This window comes from Halichoerus grypus, chromosome 4 (genome assembly GCF_964656455.1).
Source record: "Halichoerus grypus chromosome 4, mHalGry1.hap1.1, whole genome shotgun sequence".
NCBI classification, from domain to species: Eukaryota; Metazoa; Chordata; class Mammalia; order Carnivora; family Phocidae; genus Halichoerus; species Halichoerus grypus.
The window spans coordinates 45,947,542-45,964,814 of NC_135715.1; positions in this window are offsets into that span (position 1 = coordinate 45,947,542).

Below are 17,273 nucleotides of genomic sequence, written 5' to 3' on the forward strand. Positions count from 1 at the left end.
TTTATTTATGTTTCTTGACCAATTTCTCTGGCTAAAATTCTAGTACTATGTCAAATAGAAGTGGTGAGAATGGTATCTTTGCTTTGTTTCTGATATTAAAGGAAATACTTTCAATCTTTCAACATTTAGTATGATGCTAGCTGTGGACTTTTCACAAATGTACTTTTATAATGTTGAGGTAATTTTCTTCTACTCCTAGTCTTTTTTTTTTTTTTAATCATGGAAAGTATTGAGTCTTGTCAGATGCTTTTACTGAATTAATAGAAATGATCATATGGATTTTGTCCATTTTGTTTATGTGGCATATTACATCTATTGATTTTTGTATGTTGAACCGTCTTTACATTCTATGAATAAATCCCACTTGGTCATTGCATTTAATTTTTTTATGTATTGTTGAATTTGATTTGCTAATATTTGCTTGAGTATTTTTTTCATCAATATTGATCAGAGATACTTGTTTGTAGTTTTCTTGTAGTGTTTTTGTTTGGCTCTGGTATCAAGGTAGTATTGGTCTCATAGGGTAAGTTTGGAAGTTTATTCTCCTCTTTGACTTTTTGGAGGACTTAGAATTAACAATAGAATTATTGTTAATTCTTTAATGTTTTTAAATGTTCAAATGTAGAATTCTCCATTGAAGTCATCTCTTCCTGGGCTTTTCTTTGTTGGGTGGTTTGATTATTGATTCAGTCTCCTTACTTATTATTGTTTTGTTCATATTTTTTATTTTTTCATGATTCAGTCTTGTTAGGTTATGTGCTTCAAGGAATCTATTCATTTCTTTCAGGTTATCCAACTTATTGGTGTATGATTGTTTAGGAACAGTTGTAATCATTTTTATTTCTGTTACATTATATGTAATGTCCCGTCTTTTATTTTTTATTTTAGTTATTTGAGTCTTTTATTTTGTTGTTGTTAATCTAAGACTGTGTCAGTTAATTGATTTTTAAAAATGAAAACAGGCTTGTTGATTTTTTTCTATTTTTTTCTATTTTACACTTTGCTTATCTCTAATCTTTATTATTTCCTTCTTTCTACTAGCTTTGGGTTTATTTTTTTTTCTTTCTGTAATTTCTTGATATGTAATGTTAGGTTGTTGATTTGTTATATATTATTTTCTTTTTTGATGTATACAATTATAGCTATAAACTTCCTTCTTAGTACTGCTTTTGCTGCATCTCATATGTTTTGGTATTTTGTGCTTTTGTTTTCATTTGTCTCAAGGCATTTTGTAATTTCTGTGTGAATTTTTCTTTCACACAGTTTTTCTTGTGCTATTGATTTCTTTTTTCTTTTCACTGTGATCAGAAAAGATACTTTGTCTGATTTATTTTTTCCAGAATTGGTTAAGACTTAAGGCCTAATGTGTGGTCTATCCTTAAGAAGTTCCATGTTTACTTAGAAGATTTTATGTTCTGCTATTGTTGAATAGTATGTTCTGTATAAGTCTCTTAGGACCAATTGATCTATAGTGCTTTTTAAGTTCTCTATTTCCTTATTGATTTATCAACTTGTTCTATTCATTATTGAAATAGGGGTATTACTGGCTCCTGCTATTCTTGTATTGCTGTCTTTTTCTATTCAGTTCTGTCAGAGTTTGCTTCCTATACTTTGGAGCTCTGAGGTTTGTCAATATAAATATCTATGATTGTTATATCTTCTTGGACACTTGATCCTTTTATCATTATATAATGTTGTTCTTTGTCTCTTATAAATTTTTTTGTGTTAAGGTCTGTGTTGTCTGATATTAGTATAGCAACTCCTTTTCCCTTTCGGTTATCATTTGTATGGAATATATTTTTCTACCCTTTCACTTTTAGCCTATTTGTGTTTTTAGATATAAAATTTGTCTCTTGTGCCAGCATATAATTGTGTGTGTGTGTGTGTGTGTTTTACCCATTCAGTCAATCCATTTCTTTTAATTATGAAGTTTAATCCATTTACATTTAAAGTAATTACCGACAGAGATCAACTTCTTATTGCCATTTTGTTAATTGTTCCTGTACATCTTATACCATTTTTGGCCCTCCTTACTGCTTTCCTTTGTGTTTCACTGATTTTTTTTTTTTTTTTTTTTTTTTTTTTTTGTAGTGATGTTTTGATTTCCTTCTCATTTCCTTCTGTGTATGTTAAGTGGATATTTCCTTTGTGGTCACCATTGCAAATACATACAAATTTTAAAGTTCTAGCATTCTATTTTAAACTGATAACAACTTAACTTCAATTACATACAAAAACTCCACTGTTTTATAGTTCTACTCTCCCCCATTTAATTTTACTGATATCACAGATAACATCTTTATATATTGTATACCCTTCATGGATTTACAAATTTTTTTTAATGTTTTTGTTATTTAAATTCTGTGCACTGAAATTTTAATCATACTAGTTGCTGTATTTGTTCATGTGTTTACCTCTAGTGGGGAAACTGATATTTTCATATGGCTTTGTGTTGCTGTCTGCCGTCCTTTCATTTCAACTCAAAGGACTACCTTGGTATTTTTTGTAGAGCAGGTTTAGTGGTAATGAACTCCCTTAGCTTTTGTTTATTTGGGAAAGATTTAATTTCTCCTTCATCTTTGAAGGATAATTTGGCCAAATATGGTATTCTTGGTTGACAAGAAAGCCTTGCAAAGCTTTCAGGATCAGATGAGAAGCCCAGCCTTCACATTTGCTCAATGTATCTAATTCTTATTATGGTAGAAAAGAGGCATTTGTGATTGGTCTAATGTGGAGATGTCATGAAGATGAAGCTGATTTCCCAGTTTCTCTTCATTCTGGGCCTGGTGTGGGGGCATCAGCTGGGATTGTTGGGGTAAAGCCTTCAGATTTCTGTTACTTATCTCTACTCAAGACAGCCAGGACTTGGCAGAACAGGCCTCAGGTGAATAATGAAATAAACTTGAGGAAGTAAAATGAGTAATAAAAGAAACTTAGTGTTGTAATCATTTAAAAAACATTGTAAAAATAAAGAAGATAACAAAAGCCTATAATATCTGTGTATAAAACAAGGTGCAGTGGGCTGTGGGGCTCTGGCAATAATCCTGTCAACATTTTGAGTCAGGCAAGACAGAACCCTGTCTCTTGGGCAGCCCCCAAACAAGCCAGAACTTTGGTCATTCTTTTGTTACCATTCTGAGGGAGGAATCTGGGTGTGAGGGGTTTCTTCCCAGTTGCTTTGCACTATACCACATAGAGAAAGGGGCCCAACAGACATGCCAAATGCCATGAATTTTCTTATCCTTTTGCTGGAACCCCATGTTGGTTTTACAATAGCATGGGTGCTGTAGCTTCTCAGCTGGTCTCTAGAGTTCTCACGGAGGTATCTTAGTCTATAATTTTTATAAATTTGGTGTCTTTGTTAAGGAAGGAAACTGCTTCCTAGTCTGCCATCTTGCTGACATCACTCTCACATATGATCACCTTTTATTATTTCTGAAATAGTTATGCCTCTTTAACTGGTGTCTTTTTTTTTTTCATTTAAAGTTTTTATTCAAATTCCATTCAGTTAACATATATGGTAAATTTGGTTTTTAGGTGTAGAATTTAGCGATTCATTACTTACATATAACACCCAGTGCTGATCACAACAAGTGCCCTCCTTAACATCCATCCCTCAACCCTCAGTTTGTTCTCTGTAGTTAAGAGTCTCTTACAGTTTGCCTTCTTCTCATTTTTTGCCTCCTTCCCCTATGTTCATCTGCTTGTTTCTTAAATTCCACATATGAGTGAAATCAAACGGTATTTGTCTTTCTCTGACTGACTTATTTCATTTAGCATAATGTACTCCAGCTCCATCCACGTCATTGCAAATGGCAAGATTTCATTCTTTTTGATGGCTGAGTAACATTCCATTGTATTTATATAGCACATCTTCTTTATCCATTCATCAGTCGATGGACATTTGGGCTCTTTCCATAGTTTGGCTATCGTTGATAATTCTGCTATAAACATAAGGGTGCACGTGCCCCTTTGTATCAGTATTTTTGTATCCTTTTGGTAAAAAATGGTATCTTCTAATTGACTATTTTTTCTCCCTTTTGTGATGTATGAAATAATAGTACGTCTTAAAACAAGACTAATTCTGATTTGATAAAATAAAGACATTATATGACCTTATTTATTTGAGAGAGAGAGAGAGAAAAAATGAACAGGGGGAGGAGCAGAGGGTGGTGAGGGACAAGTAGGCTCGCACTGAGTATGGAGCCTGACACTGGGCTCAATCTCACGATGCCAAGATCATGACCAGCCAAAATCAAGAGTTGGTTACTTAACTGACTGAATCACCCAGGGGCCCCTGAAGAAGTTATATGACTTTAATTTAAAAACCTCAGTTCCTTCATCTGTAAAATGGAGAAAATAAAATTAGGACTACATTAAGTTAGTGAGAATTCAGTCCGATCATCCATGCAACAAGTACTGTGAAGTAGGTGTTTGACAAATTTGTGTATCTTTCTCCTCCATCTCTAGTCTTCATGGAAAAAAGCACATAAACTGACATATGGTTTCCCTTATAATCACCTCCTTTATTAGATAATAGATACTAGAATAAATAGAAATAGAAAATATTGAGACAGAGATTTTCAGTAAGCCTTCAAATAGAACTATAGGAATTTCCAGTTTATTTCACTGGAAATAAAGGTATTTTGACCTGAACTAAAGGAATTTCCTCTAGAAAGGAGGTTAGAGCAGGACAAGCCTGAGTCCTGGAAATGCTGTTATTTACAATTCTTTTCTTTATACACATCTTTCCTCTTTCTGCATATTTTATGAGGAAGGAAGGAAGGCTCCGTAATGGTTCTTATGGACACCTTTAATAGTTCTTAAAGCAACAAAGAACTGTTTAGGCAGTGAATTTCTCTATATGTGGTGGGAATTCACTTACTTAAATGAAAATTGAATTGAAATATTTTATTGGATGAGAGAGTTTCTATATTGAATTTAGTTCAAAAGATAAACAAAATTCCATTACTTAACTTACAAGTTAGTACAGGCTAAATGTTATCCTTATAAATAAAATCAAGGAATTATGGACAATTTTAACTTGGAATGGAAAGTAGCTCACACAGTGGTTTTGCCTAGGTCTAATTACAACAAAATCTATGTGGCATATTTTACGATATATCCTTTGAAAAGATTTCCCTTCTAACTTGATAACTTGTTATTTAGATGTGGAAATGATACTTATTTACTTGAATGAAGCTGTTTTGTAACATTGTATTGATAGCGTTTTGTAGCCCCATTACCTAAATTAATATTAAAAATGTTATTCCAACCCCCCCAAATGAAATTTAATATTCTTTAAATGAGGGTATCTTATGATAAAAGAATTCTAATTCAACATGACTAATGTGCATGCACTCTTTCACACAGCTATCATATAGAAGAATTAACTGGCAGGTGTAAGGCACTTGCCTCTGCCTCTGAAATCGACAGGTGTGTGTGATCCCTTCAAATCATCCCATCAACAGTGTCACTTTCTTCCTCGCTCCTAAGTTCAGTATCTTGAAATAATGTTTTTCTCTCCTCCCTGTATGGTCAATAATTCACCATTCAATAATTCACCAAATTTTATTTAAAATGTCTCTAGCATTTGTTCCTTATTTCTCTTTCTATTGCACTAGGTAAGCCCAGACTCATATATTGAATTACTGCAATAGCTTCTTGATTAGTTTCATCTCTAGCCTTTCCTCTCTCCATCATTTCTGTATCCAATGACATAGTAACATTTCTAAATTACTGTTTTCATCATGCTGTTTCTCAGCTCAAAAACTTCCTGTGGTTATCCTTATAGGATAAAAGCCAGATTCCTCAGCCTGGCATGAAATCTCCGCTGACCCTGTTTACTCATTCAACAAATATTTATTGAGAGCTGACCATGTGTTTAGCATTCCTAATCTCTTATTACTCCATACACCCTGAAAGATTTTACTAGCTGGTTGGAGATTTGTGAAAGTATTCAAAATAAGTTAAATAGCAGCTCTGGATAGTAATTTAAGAGTTACTATAAAACAGTGTATGTTAGTGTGTGTATGTATGTGTGTGTGTACTTGTATATAAATACATTTTACAAATATTACATATTGAATGGCAGTAATAACATGTTTTTATATTGTTGCAGTTATTATAGTTTATAATGCATATATAAGTATGCTTTCTTTTAATCCATCTGAACAATAACTATAAATAGGGAGAAATTGGTGTTGAGAAGAAGCTTTGTGCAAAATAAATAATATATTTTTGCTCTATAATCTAGAGAGATAGAGCTGAATCCAAATATGTCAGATTTATGGGTCGTTATTTTGTCTGTTAAAGCGAATGTTATGAAAGTATTATGTTCCACTGTGACAACTATAAATTTTTACTGTATGGATTCAAATATCCAGCATACTCTGCTAGGTACTGTGGCATAGGCAATCTTATGAGTTCCTACATTTCCTCTTCCTGGTCACATTGGAAATCTCTAAATCTGTATCATCTCATCCCCCTTGCAGGTAAGTTGGGCCACGTGACTGCCTTCTATCCAAGGTACGAGAATAGCTCTTTTTCAGTCTGTCCTTTTTTACTTGCATTATTCCCAAGACTTCTCTTGTTGGGGTGTCTTTGGAAGCCCCTGTTTCTAATGACTTAGCTACCAGTGTGGAGGAAGACTGCCTGATCTGCTACAGACTTTGGGTGTGTAAGAAATCAACTGTATCTCATTAATTACTGAATTTTTTAGGATTTTTTTATGCGGCATCCTAATGCAGGCATACTCTGTGTTGTATGCAAATTATAACACTATCTGCAACATTGTCACTTTTAAATTCTCATTAAAATGTTGGAAAACAAGCAAGAATAGCATTAAAATAAAGATAACCTTTTATCTTTTTTAACTATATTTTAACTATACACACACACACACACACAACTATTTGTGTGTGTGTATCTAGTTACATCTATCTACATATATGCAGATATGCAGGTACTGTGGTGGAGGCAATCTTATGAGTTCCTACAGTTCCTCTTTCTGGTCACATTGGAAATTTCTAAATCTATATCATCCCATCAGCTCAAAACTTCCTATGGTTGTTCTTATGTGCATATATGTAGATATGCAAATGTGCATATATGTAAATATATGTGAATTTATAAGCACATATATGTGTAAAAAGAAATCATATACAAACTTCAAAGCCATTATTATTAGTAAATACACCAAATTCATGACATGCCATGTACTTTATGTATGCTAACTCTTTTAATCCTTACAGCAGTCTTAAGAGGCATGTACTGACTTAGACCAATTTTAAGATGAGAAAACAGGCAAAGAGAGGATAAAGAGCTTGATTATGGTTAGTGTTTTAGAAACACATTACTTGGGACACACCATGTAACTAAGATGGCTGAGGTATGAATGAAGGAGCTGATCATCAATGATCTTCCTGGGACATTCTTCCCATGGATGGCTGGCTCTTGCTCATCCTTCACATCTCAGATTTCCCTGCCCACTATGATGGCTATGGCTTTGATCATCACCATCACCACTCATCTGACTTTTTCATTCTTTATTTTCAGGGCAGTCTGTTTATTGCTTTTTTCCTCTTACTAAGATCTAAAGTTTATAAGGGTAGAGATCTTAGCTCTTCTGGTTCTTCTTCAACACAATGTCTGAAACATAGTATGTTCTCAATAAATGTAGTGTAATTGAATAGATGGATGAATGAACAAATTAGTGCTGCATTTTGCAAGGAGTTATTAGGTTGATTTAATCTTTAGTCTTTATAGCCCTGTGAATAGGAAGGAACTGGAACATATTGACACACATGGAAGATTCCTCTTTGCAGTTACCAAGCTAAATATTACACAAAATTTACACAAAATTTAATCACACAAAAGCATTAAAATTAGTAGATATCTTTGGAGCCCTGAAGGTAAAAGGTAACATAAACCACTTTGTGAAGGTATAATTATTGTCCTTATTTTACTGATGAGGAAACGGAGGCTCAGAGAGTTTCAGTGACTTGTGTAAGTTTCCATAGCTGATTATGGATTTGAAATTAGACAGTCTGTTCCCTAGCTTAGCACTTTTACATTATATTTACCACAAAATGAATTCTATTAATGATAGTGGTTAAGAATGCTTCATGAAGATGAGGGAGACTATGAACTGGCCTTATAAAAAATTAATACAACTTCTCTTCTTCATTGACTCTTTTCTGTTTTCCTTAAAAGTTTCCACAAGATTGTTATCTTGGGACTCCTCTTCTTATCTATGGTATTTTGTATATTGTCACAAATTCACATTCTTCTGATGTTAACTTTATCATGACTTTTAGATGTGTCCTCTCTTTTAAATTTCACAAGTATGCCCCAAAGTAGACCTTCATGGCTTCTCACTGCTAGTCCATGTATTACCAAATAACCCTTTCAACTGTTCTAGTCAATACTAAAAATTCAGGCCAATTTAAAGTTTCTAAGGTTACAAAGTTTCTAAGGATCTAAAATTATAATTACAATTATCCATTCAAAATCCTCAGGTCTCCCAAAATCAACAGGTAAATCTCACAATTCTTACTAATCCTCGCTCTTTGGCCTAATTTCTGTCCACCTTTTCTCCCATGGCTTCTGTACATACATAGTCCTTTCTTATGGCACTGGGCCATTCACTGAGCCATCCCCCTGCCATCTTGAATAATAAAAACATTGCAGAAATCTGCCTGAACCATCTTACTTCTGTGTATCAAAGGCTTTTTTTTTTTTTTTTAAAGATTTTATTTATTTATTTGACAGAGACAGACACAGTGAGAGAAGGAACACAAGCAGTGGGAGTGAGAGAGGGAGAAGCAGGCTTCCCGCGGAGCATGGAGCCCGATGTGGGGCTCGATCCCAGGAACCTGGGATCATGACCTGAGCTGAAGGCAGACGCTTAATGACTGAGCCACCCAGGCGCCCCTCAAAGGCTTTTTTATTAAAGCTCAACTCAGAAACCTTTTCCTAGATTCCTTCTTTACTATCCTGTCCTTTCCCCACACCACAGTGCAAACCATCTCTTTTCAGTGCCCTCCTTTGGGGATTTACACAGTCTATAATGTTACTTTTTACATTTTACATTGCATTCCAGTTATAGGTGCATTGGTCTGTTTTCCTTTTCTAAAGGATAAGTTTTTAGATTCACTGTTGTATCCCCTAGAGTACCCAGTAAATGCCTATTTTTGAGCAATTATGAAGTAACTAAAGGAGCTTACATTTCGTGTTTTAGATTAAGCAGAGATTTTATATGCTTCTATAAAGTATAGAAGGTCTAAAAAAAATAAAAATTGGCTTGGAATGCAATATATAAATATAATTATATTTTAAGTAGAGAATACCCAGAAGTTCAAGTATATTTCATGTTTTAAAAGTGATGGAGAAGAATACAAAAGAGAAGATCATCAATTATATTTTTGAGTGACCCCCAAATACGCATTAGTATTTACTAAAGCCAAATCCTATCTTTAAAGTAATTCTTGAAGAAATGGCAGAACACATTTTTTTCTAATTAAAGGACTTGCTATTATTAGACTGTTGTGCTATTTTATAATATGCCAATTGTAATATCATTTGCATAGCGTAGTCATTAAGTTTAGTGTTATCCTTATAAGTGAATGAGTTGTGTCTTACATAATGAGTTACTTGATACCTAACTTATAAAAGGGTTCATAATTTAAATAACAAACTTTTAAATGTCTATTTAATTTTAAAATATTTTAGCCTTGAATGCACACTTTAATGAGTATTTAACTCTAAACTGATAATCTTCAACTCTGTATATCAGTGCAAATTTAGTACGTTTGTAACAATCCAAAAGATTAAATATATATACAGATACTCTCCATACAAAGAAATGGACGTCCTTCCATGTGGTAGAACAATCCATAAAATATAGAGTAAAAATATATTGCTGGTAGATGTTCTTGAATCATATGTTGAAATGACAGCATGCACTGAAGTAGCACTGCTATTAAGCAACATTTCATGGAATCACAGACTTTCAGGAGCTCTTTAAAAAAAAAAATATTAGAAGACGTCTGTCACAGTGCATTTGATACTTCAGTTTCTGCTACAACTTGTTCATACTCCCAGCTGTGTGTTTTGTTTTGTTTTTCCTTATTCTCTGAATATAGAGAAATGTAAATGTGCTCAACCTCTCCATATTTGTCCTGTGTTCATTTAGGTTTCTGGCCTTCTTGTGGAGAGTTGACATTTTGATGCCTGTGTTGACTAGAGCTCACACAGATTGCAAATGTCAATGAGAACGTCTCATGACCAAACTCAACACAGACTGTCTGTTTCATTCTTCAAATGAGAAAGCAATTAACCTTTCAAAATAGTACTTTTGGTAGTATCAATACAATCAATGAAGGTGCAACAATTTTAAACACCATTGGCTAGCAAAGTTTTATGTTTTATAAGGTTAAATACAGTTGCATAATATACCTGTGAGTTTACTCTTTATGCCTAATAAAATTTAATCTTTGAGTCAATCTTCCAGAAGGTATATAAAATAATATAGGATGAAGCACATATTTTTAGAAAGCAAATGAAATGTAAATATGCCAGATAGACTTTTTTTTTTTTTTTTGAGAGGGTGAGGGAGTAGAGCCAGCTACAGTTGCTCCAATTTTGTCTGTTTTTTTGGCAAATGAACTAAATCTAGATGTATACAGATATCTCTTTTTGCTGAGCAATTTCATTGCAGCCTGTAATTGCACCACTATTTGTGATAAATTCTGATTTACAGCTTAATTGGCCAGAAGTGAATATAGCCTTAAGGTCATTGCAATAAAGATAGCAGGAACTTTAGGGAGGTACATAAGTTAACCAAAAGATTATCTGTTGCAGTTAGTGGAGAAGATGTGTTTAAAATATTAGACTACTACACGGGGTCATATTGTGCAGTGCTGACGCCATACGTATAACACAAAAGGTCAATTTGAAGTGCTCACAGAGGTTCCACAGTAAAATATTTTATAGTTAACAACAAGAGTGTGATTTTTTTCCTACAAGGGAAACCAGTAATTACATGATGTCAAAAGGGATTAAAAATGGACCAATTAAAGCTTCCAAGAAAGTTAAGCCTTAAAAGAAATGTAGCAGAAAATTGAAGAAAATAGAAACAAGAATTTTAGCTGCCTAGTATTATATAGAGAACTGATACATTTGAGGGAGCCTGTTATTTCTCCATAAAATACAAGGGAAGGCTCAGAATGTTGGGAGTGATTCTGAGTGTGATAGAAGAAACAATGATAAAGGTATACATGGAGAAGTTTGAAGCATACTCTATTCTAAGGTACAGTGAAATATGTGAAAGACACCTTTCCTTTTACATGAAAACAGAGGGAGGGAGAATTTATTGATCAATGAGAAATTGATTTTTAACTGATGTCCAAGGTATGAGAATTTGAGGCATGATTCATAAAAGAGAGAGTATCATGTGAAATTGCATCAGACTAAGAGCTTTGTCCCCAGAGATGTGAATAAAGTGAGAGAGTGTAAGCATTTTCAACTGTCTATAATTTAAGAAATACCCAGAAAGCTAACAAAACCTCTACTATTAATAGTATTGCCTGTCACCGGGGACTCTAGCATATTTGCCTTGTTAAAAGGGGCTTTAAAACATCTTTAATAGTATCTAAAACTAATCATTGTTACTATATTTAATATGCATTATGTGCTAATAATATAGTCTCCATGTAATGAAGCAAAGGCTCAGAGGTAGCCTCTTATCATTGGTTTCACATCTTTGAATTTTCATCATATTTATACAAAAAGGAAGGAAATGGGAGAAAAAAAAAACATAGACAATGAACAAAGGCTAAAACATTTAAATGTTGATGTTCTTATTGATGGGTGTTGACAAATGGACACAGGAAACCCTGATAGAAACTTCCAGAAAATGAAGCATTCACTCCATGGACATGAATAGATTCTAGAAAGTGTATGATACGGGAGAGGAAAGGAACATTATTTCATACAAACCATCTGGAAAGTGGATTTTTGGATACTTTTATGACTTGAGTTTGCTTGCTTCATGTACAGACTTCGTTCTCCCTTGAGATAAACTATAGTCACAAAGATTCCAATAAATCTTTGATATTAGGAATTTATAAGGGATTATTCTTAGATTTGTGTTACTCTCCTCTGGGGCTCTTTTTCACCATGAGCACTAGCTGTTAGGGGCTTAAGAGAGCCAAGAAATCCCATTATAAGTAAATCTATAGACAGGAGAAGGCCTGTTGAGGACAAATACATGTAAGAAATATGGACAGCCAAGTGTAGTTACCTCTGCTCAGGCATCACTGGAACCAGGAGCCTGGACACCAGTAGTATTTTTCCAGGCCACCCAGGAAGACTCCATAGTTCCCTGTTACCAACTAACATCTGACTTTTAAGAAGACAACTTATAAAGAAAATTGTAAAAAAAAATTATACATGAAAATAAAGTTAAAGCATAAAAAGTGAAAAGAAGGAGAATTATAGATTAGTCTAATAAGAAATATTGAAGAAATAAAGTAATGGCAGTAGGAAAATAATAATTTGATCATGGGTAAGGGGTCAAATAAAAGATTGGGAGAATAAAGCAGATAGAGCAGGACAGATGAACACCTGAGACAACAAACCTATTTCTCCCAGGCCTATCGGATTTTTGTAGTGCTAGACTGACTCATGGGGAGTGGCCTGCGTGGTGGTAAAGGCATCAATAGTTGCAAACTGTATCATGTTTCATGACACCCATATGGATTTCCACACCAGTTTCACTTCTCAGAAATTGAATGGAGGTTCATATAGTGAGAAAACTCCTAATTATATGAATTTAAATGAGGGCTCTAAAATGCAGCAGCTGCGTGACATGGATGTAGGCACTTAATCTCCTTGAGCCTTATTTCCTCCCCTGTAGTATAGAGTTCATGATCTGTGAAGTTTTATTATTTCAAGGTCTCTTCTCATTCTGAATTTGTGTGGTTCCAGACATTTTCTCCCTTCGTTTAGTATGTTAAAACTGAGCACATCCACCACCTTCCTCTTCACCTTCTGAGCTGTGCTTCCCCAAGAGGTTTGCTGTGCAGGTGGCAACAGGAGTGTTAGCACAGGAGAAAAGTAGATGTTGATCTCCTGAGTTTCTTCACTTGTGTACCTGTGCCCAGTACCTGGGTCTTACGAGCTCTCACCTTTCTTCCCATGGAAATACGCTCACAAAAAATACAATTTCTTTAACAGGCATTTAGTACATGTCATCATTATTTAATGGGGGAATCAAAGACAGATCATCCCATAGATGCCCTAGAATTTCAGCCAATCGTTTTATGATGGAATGATAGATCTATAATGAAAACTATGAGAGCACGGATGAAAGATATCTAACAAGCCTAGATATAAGTAGAGACTCAATTATGGTAAATCTGAACTAAATATTAAATGTTGAGTGAGTTGAAGGCAACCAGGTAAAGACATGGGGAAAGGACATTCTAAGAATAGGAAACTGCATGTTTTTAAGCAGAGAAGTTAATTCAGATTTGTGTTTTAGATCAATTGCTATAGTAATATGGAGGAAAAGAGAAGGGATAATGCTGGAGAAAGGAGACCAGGTAAGGGTTGTTTTGCAAATTACATTGACTATATATAAAATGGCTGAAACATAGTAGGGATTTGACAAACCATTAATCTCCAAACTGGGAAGTTAAGGACTCTATCTCATTTACCATCTTGTATCTGTAATGAAGCACAGAACCCAGCACACAGCAGTCACCAACAAAATGGCTGTTAAATAATACATATGTAAGATCTACAGCACAATATCAAGCAAATATCAAGCTTTCATTATTTCTTGACCTGATTAAGTAGGAGAGGGATATAAGATGTAGAAGGGAGGTTAATATTTTAGATAGGGGCCTAGAGAAGGCTCACTGAGAAGGTGATATTTGAAGGAAATGAAAGATGCAGCCATGGAGGGTGGAGTACAGGAGAGTATTCCAGATAGAAGGAACAGCAAGTGTAAAGGCCCTGAGAGAGAACATGTCAGGTGGCTCTGAGAAAGGCAAATAGAATCTATCTCCAGAGCTCAGGCTATGAGGCATGTGACACAGGAAATAGGGAATTGAGGAGAAGCAGGGCTATTAGGAAAGGGCTGCATATCAGTGATGGCAAGAAGGTGGAGGGAATTTTCATAGAAGTGACTGAGGATAATAGTGATTCTGCTGATACTTGACCTTGAGTTTCAGAGGGCACAGGGAAATGTTTTAAGAAAATGGGGGAATTGGTAAGATAAGGGGCAGAACAAGTACTGTAGAACCCCATTAAGATTAGATTCCAGAGGATTGGGGATGATCTGGAAGTTCTAGATAATGATGATTTCCTTAACTGGGGCCTGGGCTGTGAAGGGCTTACCCCTTACTGTCACATTCAGTTGCTAATGGAGCATCCCAGATAGTTGAGGGAGGGAAGAGAAGATGAAGACTACTTCTTGCCTTTTAGTCAGCATCTTCAGAACTCCCAACAACATTATGGAGTTCACATTTTTCACAATATAAGGCAAAACAACAACAGCAGCAACAACAACAACAACAGAAAAGATAAAAGGAAAGTATACGATAGGCACCAAATCAAACATGCCCACTAGTGCCCTGTTCAGTGGGAGCCAGAGCTAGTAGCATTTTATGACTGGGAAGTTCATTATCAGAGAAAGTTTAGTACAAGCCAACCATGCTTTATTTAGGTTCTCAGAAGATGACTGAGCTTGTAAAATTGAAAGAGTTGTTGTAGGTTTTGTAAAGTAATTTCTATCGGGAACCTAGATCAATCTCAGTTAAGTATTTTTAATGAGCTATAAGGGGATTACCATTATCATTTAACATTGTGATAAATTGTTAAGAAATGTGTTTTAAATACATGTAGAAAATTATTTTAAGACGATTGAAAATTAATTTTTGGAATAAAGTGTATTTTCATTTCTCAAGCAAATCTTAGAGTTTTGTTTTGGGAATTGAACATTATCCAATGTGAGTTAGGTTTTAGATATCTCATTAGAAAGCTTAGAGTTATCAAATTATATAAATTTCTATCCTAGAAAATCCTCATGCTATAAAGCTCAAAGATGCTCATTTTCTATAGGCCCACAGTCCTTTATTTGAAATGCTCTATGCAGTTTGCTAAGAGTGTGTCACAGGAAACCCTGTGAAAGAGAAAGAAAATTCTCTTTCATTTTGAGTGAGAATGCCTAGGGCCCAAATTCATTATTGCTTTAGATACTATTTGCCAAGAGGTTGTAGAAATGCAAACATGCTGCAGGTGGTTGTATCAACTTATACATGAGGTGTTCTCTAAACCTGACATTTTGATTCTATGAAATATTAACCAATGTATATATATCTTTGTTCACGCACACACACAACCAAATATAAATTAATATTACCGATGTATATATATCTTTGTTCACCCACACACACAACCAAATATAAATTATATTTTGATTATCTGCCAATTAGAATTAGGTTTTATAACCTTTTTTCCCAAAATGATTGTGTTTTAAGTTTTGATTCAATTCATAACTAATAGGGATTACCTGGCCCCATTAGAAAAAAAATAGTGGAAATCTGTTGACGAAATCAGAGTAGGAATTGACCAATACATGGAGTTTAATTTAAGTATTTAAGCTGTGCTGTCAATAGGTAGTTTTGTCAAACACGAGTTCATTTTATATGTACATGAAGGCTATATTGCAAACACTGGCAGATTTTACTAAGATGAGAGTGCTAAAATTAGTCTCAGAAGACAAATGGAAACTATCAGTGAAATATGCTAGGTAAGTCACTATTCAGGGATAACTTTAAAAGAGATGACATGACATATAATAGCAGTTATCACTACGATGGAAAAATCTGGGAAGTCAGGCAGATTTTATGCTAAGAATGGTAATATAATTAGAAAAAACATGATGGCAGTTCTATATGTGCACTCTGACATCACCGTTGAGACTGTTGTTAAGAAGAAATATAAAGTTCAAGTGAATGTTAATGCATGGAATGACAGAAGAATAGAAAGAATAACATTGCACCATTCTTAAATATTTTAATATGAATAAAACATTTACCAGATGATATAAATTCTTTGGGATTAGGGATTCTGTGGCTTAAAAAGTATACGAATGCATATGCATAGAAATTGCCAACAGCCACTCAGTAAAACTGTTCTCAAATGTAAACTGAAGTATTTATGTTCAGAGCTGGCTAGAGGCATACACACCAATATGTTGAAGAAAATCATGACCATTGAAACTGTTTCTAGCTTGAGGCTGTTTTTGGACATTTTCTGCAAGTCAGGTGAGGAAATATGACTATTTTGATATGACTATTTTTAGGCTAGAAGTGTCAATAAGGTCATTTTAAAGACATTAGTCTAAGTTCCTATAATGTATTCATAAATTCACAATGTGGTTCTTCATATACATATTCATATACTTTACTTTCTTATTTGTGTGTCTGTGTGTGAACTTCAAAAGACTCCTCTGGTCTACTCTGGTTCACAGTCATAGCCAAGCAGATGACCTTAGTACCTCTGTTACCAAGTGACTTTCCTCAAAATCGGAAGTTTCTACACTTTCACTGAAGGAGTTTGAAACAGCTAAATTTTCTGTTGTATCTATATAGCATGTTTAAGAAAACATACTAGGGCACACTTGGGATTAGAGGTCAGTGTACATTATGGAACCTAAGGGATGAGTGACCATGAAACAGAATGGACCAGTGAAAGTCAGAAATCAAGGAATGAACTAGAGAGAGATTTTGCCAGGGGTTTTGGGGGTGGGGCTGATGGGGAGATATTCGTCAAAGGGTACAAATTTTCATATATAAGATGAACAAGTTCTGAGGATCTAATAATATATATAGCATGATGACTATAGTTAATGATACTGCATCGTATACTTGAAATTTGCTAAGAAAGTAGATATTAAGCATTCTCACACACAAAAAAGTAACTATGTGAGGTGATGGATGTATTAATTCATTTGTGGTAATCATTTCACGATGTAGGCACATCCCAAATCATCGTGATGTATGCTTTAAATACATAAAACTTTATTTGTCTTATACTTCAAAAAAAAAAAAAGAAAATCAAGAAAGAAAATTAGGAAGAGACTTTGACATCAGAAGTGTGGATTTTCATATACATTTTGTCAGTGTTGCTTCTAGCTTTGTGAAAGTGTGGCCCCGCTGGTATTCACAAACATGTTACATATGAGCAACTGTGGTCCTTAA